The following is a 12,522-nucleotide window of genomic DNA, read 5'->3' on the forward strand; positions in this document are numbered from 1 at the left end:
CAATGATGTTTAAGTAACATATTAAAAAAGACACAAGGGAAATAAATAACTAAAACCAAACTTATCAGAAACATGAACTCCCTAAAGATATTTATTAAATATTTCCATGTGTACCGTTAGCGGTTCTGTTGAGTACTGATTTTTAATAAAAGAGGTTTTCTCCGTGCTTGTTGCTACCATTACCTCTTTGAAAAGGTTTGTCACTGAAGCACAATGCATCATGGGATATGTCCCAACACCTGTTGCTTGTTTCCTGTGTCCTGGTTGCCTCTTGTGGCCGATCCTAGCCACTGCATGCTGCGTGAGGAAGTGGAAAAATCATATTTCAGCAAACTGTTTTGTGCGTGTTGCTGCTCAGCGGTTCATTTTCCTGATTTGACTCCGTGCACTCGTTTGGTGTTTTTGACTCACAACTCTTGGCTCACGGCTCCGAGACTTTGGAAGCAACAACACAACGGAGCGACCTGTGCAGAGGAAAGTTTAACACAACCTCGTATATTGTTATTCTGAGTGCACCGGGTTAAAATGTGTTTTCGGGAGACAGAGCAGGTCCCGTGTTTTTCATTTTTAACGGGTTTGTTTTTTCGAATACTCATCGGTTTGGTGGAGGATAAAATGGATTTTCTTTCTCTAGTGTGTAATTGGACTGTTTTCAAGAGAATATTTATCATCGGTGCTGACTGGCTGTCGGTTCAAAGTTGCCAGATTCCACATGGTGTCAGTAAATGTTGCAAATCAGAATATAAACACAAGAAATGATCCTTTTGACTCCTGGATCTTAATCTATCACCGAAGATTTTAATACATTTTACCATATATACTGTTTATCCTTTTCCTGTTCTTGTAAAGTGAATGAATGTTTTCTTTTCCGTATTATTAGTGGTCGTAGTATAGGCATTTAGCATTTGCAATATGTTTAATATAAAATATGATTCAGCTCAAAATCAGAGCAAAGAATCTCTTGAATCTTTTCCCAGAGAGAGTCTTTAACTGATAGAAAAAGGTTTGCACCTCCAGCAGCAGCAGCTCTCTGCTCTGAGGAGACGCTCTATAATCCAGAGTAGATTTTCTTTCCACTGTTTGGCTGCAGACCCACAGACCCGAGGCGTTGCTCTGGAGATGGTGGTAATGGGCGTCTTTCTAAGGTTCTGCTCCGCGGAATAAAAATGAACAATGAACTGCGGAGACATGACTTCATACACTGTAACCAGCAGTGTTATGAACATGCATGAGCACACACGCAAACACACACTCACACACACACACACACACACATGCTTGCAAACAGGCTGGCAGGTGTTGGAGCTGTGAGTCAGTGAAGCATGAAAACACAAATCTACAAATCCCTCTCACTACACATGCAAAGCTGTCTTCTCCACACAAACACACACACACACACACACACACACACACACACACACACACACACACACACACACACACACATACACACACCTTTCCAGATCGCTTTGCAGACTCAGTCTCTCTCCCGCTTCCACTCTAATCTCACTTGACATTTTTCCATTTTCCTGCCGGCTCATGCTCCGCTGCCCCCCCACAGATGCCGGCGTCCTCCTCGGCCGTCCGGCGACTCGGCTCCGGTGCTCTGCAGTTCACTCACATCCCTGTTGCTGAGGCAACGGCACATCTGGCTGCCCCCCCCCCCCCCCCCCCCCCCCCCACGCTCGCCTGTGGGAGAAGGTGCCGAGGATCGGCCTGGGATGACTAATGGAGTTTGGGGTCAGGCGGGTCCTTGGCCACCCCCCTGCCTACTGCCCACCCTGCTCAGACACAGACAAGAGCAGAAGAAGTCTTATTCCAAGAGTCACCCACTAAAAAGAATGTTAGAGAACACAATATGCTGCTATCTGCGAGAGGCATTAAGGTTTACTGCCCCTGGCTCCCAATAATAAACTGTGTTTGTGGTTGTTTATCAATAACACAACGTGATCAAACTCACTGGACACACTCGACTTTCTGTGGGACTGAAAACGCTCCATCCCCCGGCTCAGCCACAGGAGGAAGACGTTTGATTGTTTGGTGCAGTTTGGTGACGGTGGAGTGAAGCCAGGGTGACGAGGTTCCTGTGTGAAATCAACTGAACTCCTTTTGTCCCTTTTTGTTTTCATTTCACCAGTTGTGTGTGTGTGTGTGTTTTACTGTAAGTTCTGCTACTGTTCTACCTGTATTTTGTACTTCTCAACCCATTTTTGCACCGCTCCTGTTCTCACTACTCACATTCTACCCTGTGCCTTTCGACTGCGTAAAACATTGTGTTCTTTTATTTTAGCACTTAACATGTTGTGTACTTGTGTGTTCTGTCTAAACCTGGGGGATTAGAGGGAAACTGCATTTCAATCACATGTCAGAGCAGCTGACAGAGCTCCACTAGAAGATGAAGTGAACATGCTGGGGACGTTTTCATGAAGCTCACATTCAGTTTATCACTATAAGGTTTGAGGCAGCGTGAGGCTCTGTGAGTATCACTGAGGCAAAGCAATGCGCCGGGTTGTGCTCTTTGCTTTGTGCTCCATCGAGACGGGAGCAGGTGGAATGATGACACCGAGCTCCACAAGCAGCAAGGAGGAGAAACATGTGAGCGATGGAAGTTGACATGTGATTAGAGGTGAGGACACAGTCTGGGTCTAAACTCTAAAAGAATGACCCCAAACTCTGTGAAAGCATGAAGCCAAGGAAAATAATTGAAGGTGCTAAACAATCGTTAACCCCTTGTAGAAAAATGTCGAAAATTTGCCTCAGACCCCATTCCGGTCTTAATGCCGCCGAGGTGACGATTGTGCCTGATGGTGCAAATACTACACATACCAAGAAAGGCATTGGAAGCATTCTGCCGCCATCTAGTGGTCGGAGTGGAAAATACATACTAGCCCCTTGGGACTGTGCAGCAAAGTTACTTTGAGGTATTAAGCTGTATTTGAAATACTGTTATGATGGAACAGCAATGATTGTACACAAAACATATGTTGTTATTCAATTTCAAGCAAAAGCAGCATCAAAATAATAATCTACATACCAAAATTTGTTAAATTATGGTTATGCCCCATTATGCCTAACGTCGCTAATTTGCCTCATACCTAAATTTATATCTATTGTATATGCTTTATTGAATATAACAATCTCCACTTAATTTATCATCTGTATGACAGGCCAAAAACACCAATAATATTTTTGTTATATAATTGGAAATTAATTCAGGCAGTAAGGGGTTAATGTTGAGGAAGCTACTATGACTCTAACTCATCCATCCTGATGATGTCACATCTAAGTGTTTTCTGATCTGATCACTATCAACAGTTTCAAAAACACTTCCCTCATCAATCAGTTTTATGATCTGACAACACTGGTTCGGTTTCTACTGGTTTGAAACCACAAACCTTGGTGCTGGTCACGTTTGTGTTCATGATGAAAGAAACATTGTCTTTTGTGTAAAAAAGTCATTAAAGAGATTTAGCTGCCTCGTGTATCCACCTCGTCCCGGCAGACGTCCGGTGTTCAATGCAATCTCACATCTGGAATCAAGTGCTGCTGAGCAAGGCAGCGATTTACCAGCGGCTGCAGTGAAGCCGGATCTACAGCGTGCAGCTCGGAGGTGGAAAAGAAAAGGTTAGTGTGTGAATCCCCTTGATGTTCGATAACCTATAGAACAGAGAGAACAGAGGAGCACACACACGCACACACAAGCAAACACACACAGGCACACACACACACACACACACACACACACACACACACACACACACACACACACATACACACGAATACACAATGGTCTCCTCGCTGTCAATCCATTTTTTATCTGGAAGAAGAAGAAGAAGAAGGAAAAGAAGAAGAAGAAGAAGAAGAAGAAGAAGAAGAAGAGGACAAACCGGGGATTGAGATCAGCTGTCCACTAATCTCTGGGCGAGAGACGTAGAGAGACACTGTCAGAGAGAGAGAGAGAGAGAGAGAGAGAGAGAGAGAGAGACTGTCAGCGAGAGAGAGAGAGAGAGAAAGAGAGAGAGAGAGAGAAAGAGAGAAAGAGAGAGAGAGAGAGAGAGAGAGAGAGAGAGAGAGAGAGAGAGAGTTTGTCTTTCTGCCGCTCGTCTCGCCTCGCTGCTGTTACCATGACAATGGGCCGAACCCAGGAGTGAGAATCTCCCTGTTTTCCTTCTTCTTCTCTCTCTCTCTCTCTCTCTCTCTCTCTCTCTCTCTCTCTCTCTCTCTCTCTCTCTCTCTCTCTCTCTCTTCCTCAGTCTCGCTCTCTATGACCCTCCCTCTCTTAACCTCCCCATGCCTCACCCCCTGCTAAGCTCGAATTCCCTCTCATCTCACCATTTCCTCTCGTCTTCCCCTTTTATATTTTTACTTTCTCTAAATGTTTCCCCACTTAGCTCCATCGTTACTCTCTTGTTTCACTCGTCTTCCGTCACTGAATGGACTGAATGGACAGAGTAGATGGAACCAGTGTGATTTTCCTCCGCTGCTGACCGACGTCCCATCAATACCTGTTGCATTTATTCTGATAGGAGCCGTTAATGTTTATGGGACATGTTGAATAATGAAATATGTTAATGAGATAACTGTTGATTTACAAAAGCTTTTGTGACTGAATTAATCTTGTGAATGGATTGAATGGACATGAAGTGCCAGGTTCTGGATTCTACTGACAGAACTAACACCAAACACTGTTTTTGTGCAATGGGATAACAGACAGAATCGATGCAAGATGCACATAGACACACATTTATTTTGTGAGTGAATGACACGCGACAATTCGTCCGTTGCTCGAGTTTAAATATTTTAACTAACGGGCTAAAAACGACTCCTCTGGGAGAAGACATGATGTTCACGAAGCAGAAGTCCTCCTCTCGTCTCCTCTTCTCTCGGAGAACTGACGGATTCTTGCCGGTTAGGCGTCTTGTGAATTTAATTAATTCAGAGCAAATGTTCATTTTACTGCTGTACAACCGGTTTGGAGCAAACCATCAAACCTAAATGTGAATGATGACTATCACACATTGCCAGTAGGTGGCACTGTGGCTATGACTGCTTACTGCTGTGTAAAGGGTTGTCAGGTCGGGGCTGTGATCAAAGATGACGGTGATGATGAGGAAGAGGAGGAGGAGCGACGTTAACCGCTGCCTCAGTCGGAGAATCCTCTCTTTCCTCATGTCACTCTCATCCTCCGTACGCTTCCCCTCCATCTTCCCTTCCTTCCCCCTTCCCCCCTTCCTCTTCCCCACTCCTTCTCCTCCCTCTCTCTTCTTCTTTCTCTATCTCACACAGAGGTTTCCCGGTGACCCTCCCTCCAGTGCTGCACAAATTAAAGCATATTTCAACCCGAAGAGGAATCTGCAGCTTCCCTCGGCTCTTCATACAGAGTGTAGTGTTTAGATGTGAGTGTGTTTGTGTTTGTGAGCGTGTGGGTGGACGCGTGTAAGATTACATTACAGCAGCGAGCCTCTGGCTTACACAAGTTCTCATTGCAACAGGAAATAAAGCTTTTTGAAAACTGCTTCCCCTCCCATGCATTCTTCTCTGTTTCCACTCTTGTCTTGTCCTCACTTTCTCCCTCTCTCCTCCACCATGTTCTCCTGGTCTCCCCCTCGTCTTCTGGCCTGAGGACGTATACCAGTTTACCCTGACTGCTCCTCTCCTCCACTGTCACCCTCCCCCCGTCCTGCTTTATTCCCTCTTATTGCTGCTTCACGTTTCTTTACCCCACATTTCGGCTTAATTAGCCATTTTACTCCTCCTCTCTTCGTTCTCCCTGATCTTCGTTCTCCTTCTTTTCCCTCGATCTCACCTTTGAAGTTTCACTAGCTGTGTGGTTCTGGGGGGGGTTTCATCAGAGGATTGATTATTCGAAGTTTCCTGGTGTTAAACCTCTGAGGGTGTGTTTTCTCCTTGATATCGTTCCGTGGTGTTTCTTCCTCCGGTCTATGAAGAACATCTCTTCTTTTGATTCTGACTTTTTCCCACAGAGCTATGTGTTCAGATCAAAGACGAAGATCAACGAGATGAAAGCAGCGCAAATCCTGATCGAGCTCAGGTTGGTTTTGATTTCACTGCTGTCAATCATAAAAGGGAAGGAACTTCAGCTTTTTAAATGACTTTATTATTATTATTATTATTGCACCAACACTATTCAAAATGACCCTCAGACTTTTTAGTTTAGATTTCCTTTGTCAGACCAAATTCTTTAAATCCCCTAAATTACAAAGTGAAACCAAAACCAACCAGATCAAATGAGCCATTGACACAAACACATGAAGCTTGGTTCAGACCCTCAGGTTTTAAAACAGTCCTTAGCTTCACTAATAAATACTTAACAGTAGGAAGATAAATCACATTTATCACAAATTATTAATAACAAAAATGTTTTATTGTGTCTTTTCAGGTCTTTTTTCAGAACTTAAATCATATATAAGTATTTTAAAAAGGATCCTATATTCCCAGGAGATAGAGGAGTAGAAATCCCTCCAGCTCCTTCTCTATACACCGCTCCTCTTTCACTGTCTTCCTATTAGCGGCTCCTCTGACTTGCAGGCTTTCCACACGACTGGTCACAGGAGTTAACGTCGCTGCAGCTTTCCTAAGAGGTAGAAAGGTTGGAAAATAAATTGGTGGTATCACTCAGTCAACCTTTTCTCAGTTTCATCTGTCAGTCAGGCAGTTCTGCCCCTTTCAGACCATAGACCCCCGATTAAAGCCCTGACACTGAGTAGATCAACGCACACTCTACTTTTCACAGCCGGGCGCCAGTTCACCAGGACTCCCACCTCTTGAATGGCTCCACAAAAATGTCTGAAAGCAGCTCTGGATATTTCTTATTGAATGTTAAGTACATTCATATTTCAGCTGAACCTCTACTCCAGACCATCAGAGAAAGAAATCTACAGAGTCACTGCCCCGGAGTATATAGGAGAGACTGATGACACTATTATAAACTGACCAATGAAACAACCCATTACCTTAGATGGGTTTGAACATTGTTGGAAGCATGGTGGATGATGTGCAGTAAGTAAACAGATCAACAACATGTATGAGTCTAACCATGAACCCTGAAACACCCCCGATCGCTGGAGGACAAACAACTACTGCTTTGGTTTACGGCAAAATGAATCAACAGCACGTTAGCAATCACTCAAGTGTCTAATATTTCTATGCTGCAATGAACGACTGGTTAATGTCACCACAAGAATTTTGATCTTTAAAAAATCTCCTCACGGACGTCTCAGCATCTGTTATCATCATCACACAATACCCCAGTGAAGGATAATTACCTTCCACCATCGCTCATTTCATCGCTCTCACTTAAGGTTGTTCACTTGCTCCACTGCGGCTCTTTGACTCGTCATCAGTCACCAGGTTCATCCCTTGTTGGTAAATAACAGTGGACGAATGGCCGTCTCGTTTAGACCCAGTTGTTTCCACGGGGAGAGGAGAATAGAGTTGCATTGAGTCGGAAGTGATGGCGTCAGTTTAATGAAACTGTCTAAATTTGCTCTAATAGGAGCTGGTGCCCCATTTAATTAGTGCACATTAGATTCTACAGAATAAATATCATTAAAATGGTAATGGCTCCCCCGTGCTGAATGCTAATAGGTGATGGTGCACAGGATTGTTTCAGTTCATCTGTGGGAAACCTTGAATCCATTTCCCTCTGAACAGAACTTCCTCGATCCTCCGTCACTGTTTCTTTGCCGAGTTTCCGAACGACATGAAAACCGCGCTGGACTCCCTTGGACTGTTTTTTTTTTTTTTTTTCTTCCTACAGCTTATTTTCTGTCCGCGGAGGCAGATTAGTATTTGGGCAGCCCCAGGCCTGTGCTGATTGGTTGATTCATGGCTTTGTGAGCTGGTAATTGGATGATGACAGTGGGGTGGACCAGTGGAGAGGGATGATTGATGGCTGCTGCTGCCTCAACTTGCTGTAGCGAAGATGTATGCTGCAATATTGTTTTTTCTGTGTGTGTGTGTGGGTTTGTGTGTGTGTGTGTGTGTGTCTCTGGACATGGCACCCCAACCTGTGGCTGTTTCGGGGGGAAATACTTTCGGGTATGACGGATGTACTAGTCGGTTTCCCCCCCACGCTGCATGCACACCTGAGCGATCTATCGTTCCTCTCCGCAGGACGCTGACATGAAGAGCATCTCCATCTCCGTCATGGCGTCCCGAACTTTGACTGACTGGCCGCGCCATCCGAACGTCAAACTCACGGCTCTCCAAAACAGAACCTCTGCTCCCCAGAGAGTAAAGGCTGGCGGACAGAAGAAACACTTTTAAAGAATTAGGTTTATTCACTCTCTTTATTCAAGAGCAGGTCTTAGTGATTTCACGTTCCGATTTTTTAAAATCCTTTCACTCCAAACTCTGCGCTCACACTTAATAATTCCCTGCTTTTGCTTAGATTTTGCGCTTGTACTCGTATTTCCCCTCCTCCAGCTTCAGCTCTCGTGGATCAACGATCTGATTGACTTCCTGTCCATGAAGTTGAGTCGCTTTTCTTCAAACACACCAGCGAGAAGCCAGTGAAATAATAAAGCCATGGAGGGCACGATTGCATGAACCCGGGTAGAGTAACCGCAGATACAGGACTTAAAGCTAACACACCCATAACGAGGGCGGGACAATTTCATTTGTCAACATTATACCTGGCATTTTATTGGTTTAGGGAATTCTGACAGACATGTTACACAACATTTCCAACAGCAGGGGTAAACCCGAGAGCAGAGGTTTCCTGCCCACAAAGGAGAAGTGTCAGCGTGAGAAGAAGAGCGAAGGAAATCTGAGTGCAAGTGCACAGCTCGAGCAAACAAGAGCAGATCCAAGCACGAGCAGAAGCTATTTGAGTGTGAGGGCAGGGTTCTGAAATCTGAACCTGAAATCGAGATTGTTCTTGAACTGAAACACTATGCTATGTGTGTGTGTGTGTGTATGTGTGTGTGTGTATGTGTGTGTGTGTGTGTGTGTGTGTGTGTGTGTGTGTGTGTGTGTGCCTGAGGTCATCCGTTACACACATAGTTAATAACAGGCAAGCAGCCTGAGGAGCAGCAGCGAGCCGCGATGGAGCCGAGGCCTCAACACAGCAGCTTGCAGACCGAACAGATGTGCTGTAAAACATCTCCCCCCCCCCCAGCTGAGGGGAAGAAGAAGATTTGTGTCCCTCTATAAAAAACTCCATTAACTGTGTTAATTCAATGGGATCTTTAATGACGACCTTGTTTCGAAATGTTGGCCGAATCTCAGAAGCTAATTTTAAACACGAGGCCGTGAAGAGGCAGCGGGTTTCAAAAATAGCCCAAACCGATCCCCGATCTAAAAATATCACAATAACACAAAGTGTGAACATACACACACGTGCAAAATTATTCAGGCCGGGATTTTGACTCCCTTCCGAGGCCACTGTGTTCACACTGGTGATGGTAAATAAAGAAGGAGAACTCGTCTCCACTTCCTCCCACTGTTCAAAAATAAAGCCAAAACATCTCTGATCTGGGCGCTGCCATCTTTCTTTCCCGCTCTCACTTCCCCTGTCATGTTTGAAGTGCTAGTTTGGTTCCATCTGCTAACATGGAGGAGGCCGGGTGCTATTCCGCAGCCAGCCACCAGGGGGCTATACAGATGTTTTGGTTTCCGTTTTGAAGAGCTCTCATGTCGTCCATCTTTACATACACTCAATGGATCATGCAAAATGCTAGATGACTAATGTTGTGGGCTAATTTTATTATCAATGTAACAGATACAGATGGATACGTTTATCAATATCAGGGTTTTCCTGTGAGTTAAATAAGTCGGACATGGCGGTTTCTTTTCAAATCTGTAATCGGCCTCGAAGGAGTTTGTTCCTCCGGTTTAACCTGCAGCAGTTGCTGACGGCTGCTGTAACGTCTCTTGCTGCCACAGAGGAAATACATTAATGGCGAGTGTAAACAAGTTCTTGGCGTCTCCTGACGTGTCTCCTGCAGAAACTCTGTCAAACAGCCAAGAATTACAGCTCGTCACAGATGATCGGCTCCAAAAGGACGGAAGCGGCAAAAACTGTCAGAGAGAATAATTAAAAGAGAGGAACGAGAGTGAGAGAGCCAGACGACGAGTGGCCACCGGGACACTGAGCCGCCCACACTGAGGAGTCTGGGTAAACAGCTGAAACGCTGATCCAGTGTCTGATCATCAAACTGCAGTTTAATCCACTCACTCAACTTCATGAGCGACTGGATTCATTTGGCTTTTCTTCCATCGTCAGCAACTTCTGTTGTTTTTTTCAATGTTAATAATCCGAAATAATGTAAAATTCATTGTTTTCATAAAACGTGGTTTGATAATACTAACATTTAATATCGTATAATACTCTATCTAATAGTTTGCTGTTACTTTGCAACACTCAAGCATTGTCTCATGATAATTTAGCATTAGAATACAAGTAGTGCTACCTCCGATACTTTTTCTGTTACCTTCTGAACCATGTGTAGTAGAGTTCGGCCTTGGCCCCGTTTTCCTGTCTCAACCATTCTGAACCTCAGGAACCTATTGTGCAGGAAGACGCTAAAGTAATCCTAAAAAATATCCCGTGAGTGCCTCCTCACAGTCCACAGAAAGCTAAACTCTTCTTGTGCCTGAGCTCCTGCTGAGTTTCACCTTGATCACCGTCTCTCTAATGGACTCAGAAGACAAACTCCTCGTTCGCTGTATCGAGCCATGAAGGTGGTCCACCTGTGTAGATTCAATACCCCCCCCACCCCCCTGTCTCTCCGCTCCGACAGCTCAGTGCGGCGGCGGCAGAGACAAATAACATGGAGAGGTCGCCACATGATAATGTGCCGGTGCCGGACCAGAGCACGGTAATTGGGTGCTGCTCTCTGTGACTGGGTGGCTGTTGACTACATTAGCAGATGGATTAGTGACAGGGCTGCTGATGTAATCAGACTGTGTTCGTCTGGGTTTAGGTAACGCACCTCACAACTAAAGCAGAGCAGGGGGCGTGTTGTCATTTTGAAGTCACACACACACACACACACACACACACACACACACGCATGCATATTCATACAGACACCTCCACGCAAAGAAGGTGTTTTATTTTACTGTGCAGAATACATTTACATATTTTGCCTGTGCAGGAACTGGATGAAAATGTTCTCATCAAAAGAACTAATATGCTTCATTCACTGTCACATCCAGAGGTTCTGCCAGTGGCTCCTGTTAAAGCTGCCCAGCTGCCGCCTCCGTGCTGGGGTTGCATGGTAGATCTCTCAGCCCAGTGGTCCTCAGGCGTTCACTTGAAAAACGTGGAGGAAATTGGTGAAAAAAGGAAGTTGAGGCTGAAAAATGTTTCAGCTCCTTCTGATCTGGATAATTAGCTCAGAAATGAATGAATGGATTCAAGGATATTGGGAGTAATAATAAATCAGAAATGAAGTGTTAAGCTTAGTTAGAGGAAAGGTTGAAGTTATTTTTATATTTGTATTTAGTTGTGATGATAATGTTTTTCATCATGTCTGTTGTTTGATGCAACTCCTGACTGGACAGATGTGACAGAGAAGAAATCAGACGATCATGGACTTATGAGAATAAAACATCTGTTCTATGTTTTTATATTTACGTGGGTGTGTCCAGATGCAACTCCGAAGTTGTGTTGTTTGATTGTGTATCTCCTTTCCTTTCCTAAAGGATGGTCCGATGTTTCCTAAGCTAAAGGAGATAAGTTAGGAGGTATTGAAACTCCTTTCCTCAACGTTTAGAGAATTCAAACAGCTCTATATAAATGAATAAATCTATATGAAAGCAGCCATGCTCACACAGAGGAGGGAGGGGCTGTGCCAGTGGAGACCATGACACTAACATCTTAATGACATGCTTATGAATGTGGCATTTTAATTATATATCATATTCAATCACTATAGCTATGGTTTCCTAAGAGGAGCAGTAATCACAACTGCAAAAAACATCACGCAAAGTCCACACCACAATGTGGTTTTGATCGATGACTGTTTTCTGCATGTTGTCATGAAACGCACAACAACATCACACATTAAAATATCAAAGTATAAAGATAAACACTAGAAAACAACAGGCAAATGACAGTTATGAGCAAAAATGAATTCTTCACAACCTCTCAAACTCAAACCTCGCTTCACTTTGAATTTCCTGTTTACAACACGTCTATAATTAAATCAATGTGCAATTACAGTAATGGATGGTTTGTCCAATGATTATGAATTATATTGTTATGGGGGGAATAAGGAAGTGACTCTCTGAAGAATAGGAGGAGGAGGAGGAGGAGGAGAAGGAGGAGGAGGAGGAGGAGGAGGAGGAGGAGGAGGAGGAGGAGGAAGAACATCTTCACACATAAACACACACTTTTCCCTGAGGAGATCATGTTTGTTTTTCCATCTTTTTAACTTTCACTCTTGTCATTTCCTTCAGCTTTTCTCTTCTGCTTCACCAGCTGATATCACTTTGCACAGTTTTCATTCTTCATCTGCATCAAACACGGAAATCTATTCAAATCAATTTTCT

This window comes from Pleuronectes platessa, chromosome 3 (assembly GCF_947347685.1).
Source record: "Pleuronectes platessa chromosome 3, fPlePla1.1, whole genome shotgun sequence".
NCBI lineage: Eukaryota > Metazoa > Chordata > Actinopteri > Pleuronectiformes > Pleuronectidae > Pleuronectes > Pleuronectes platessa.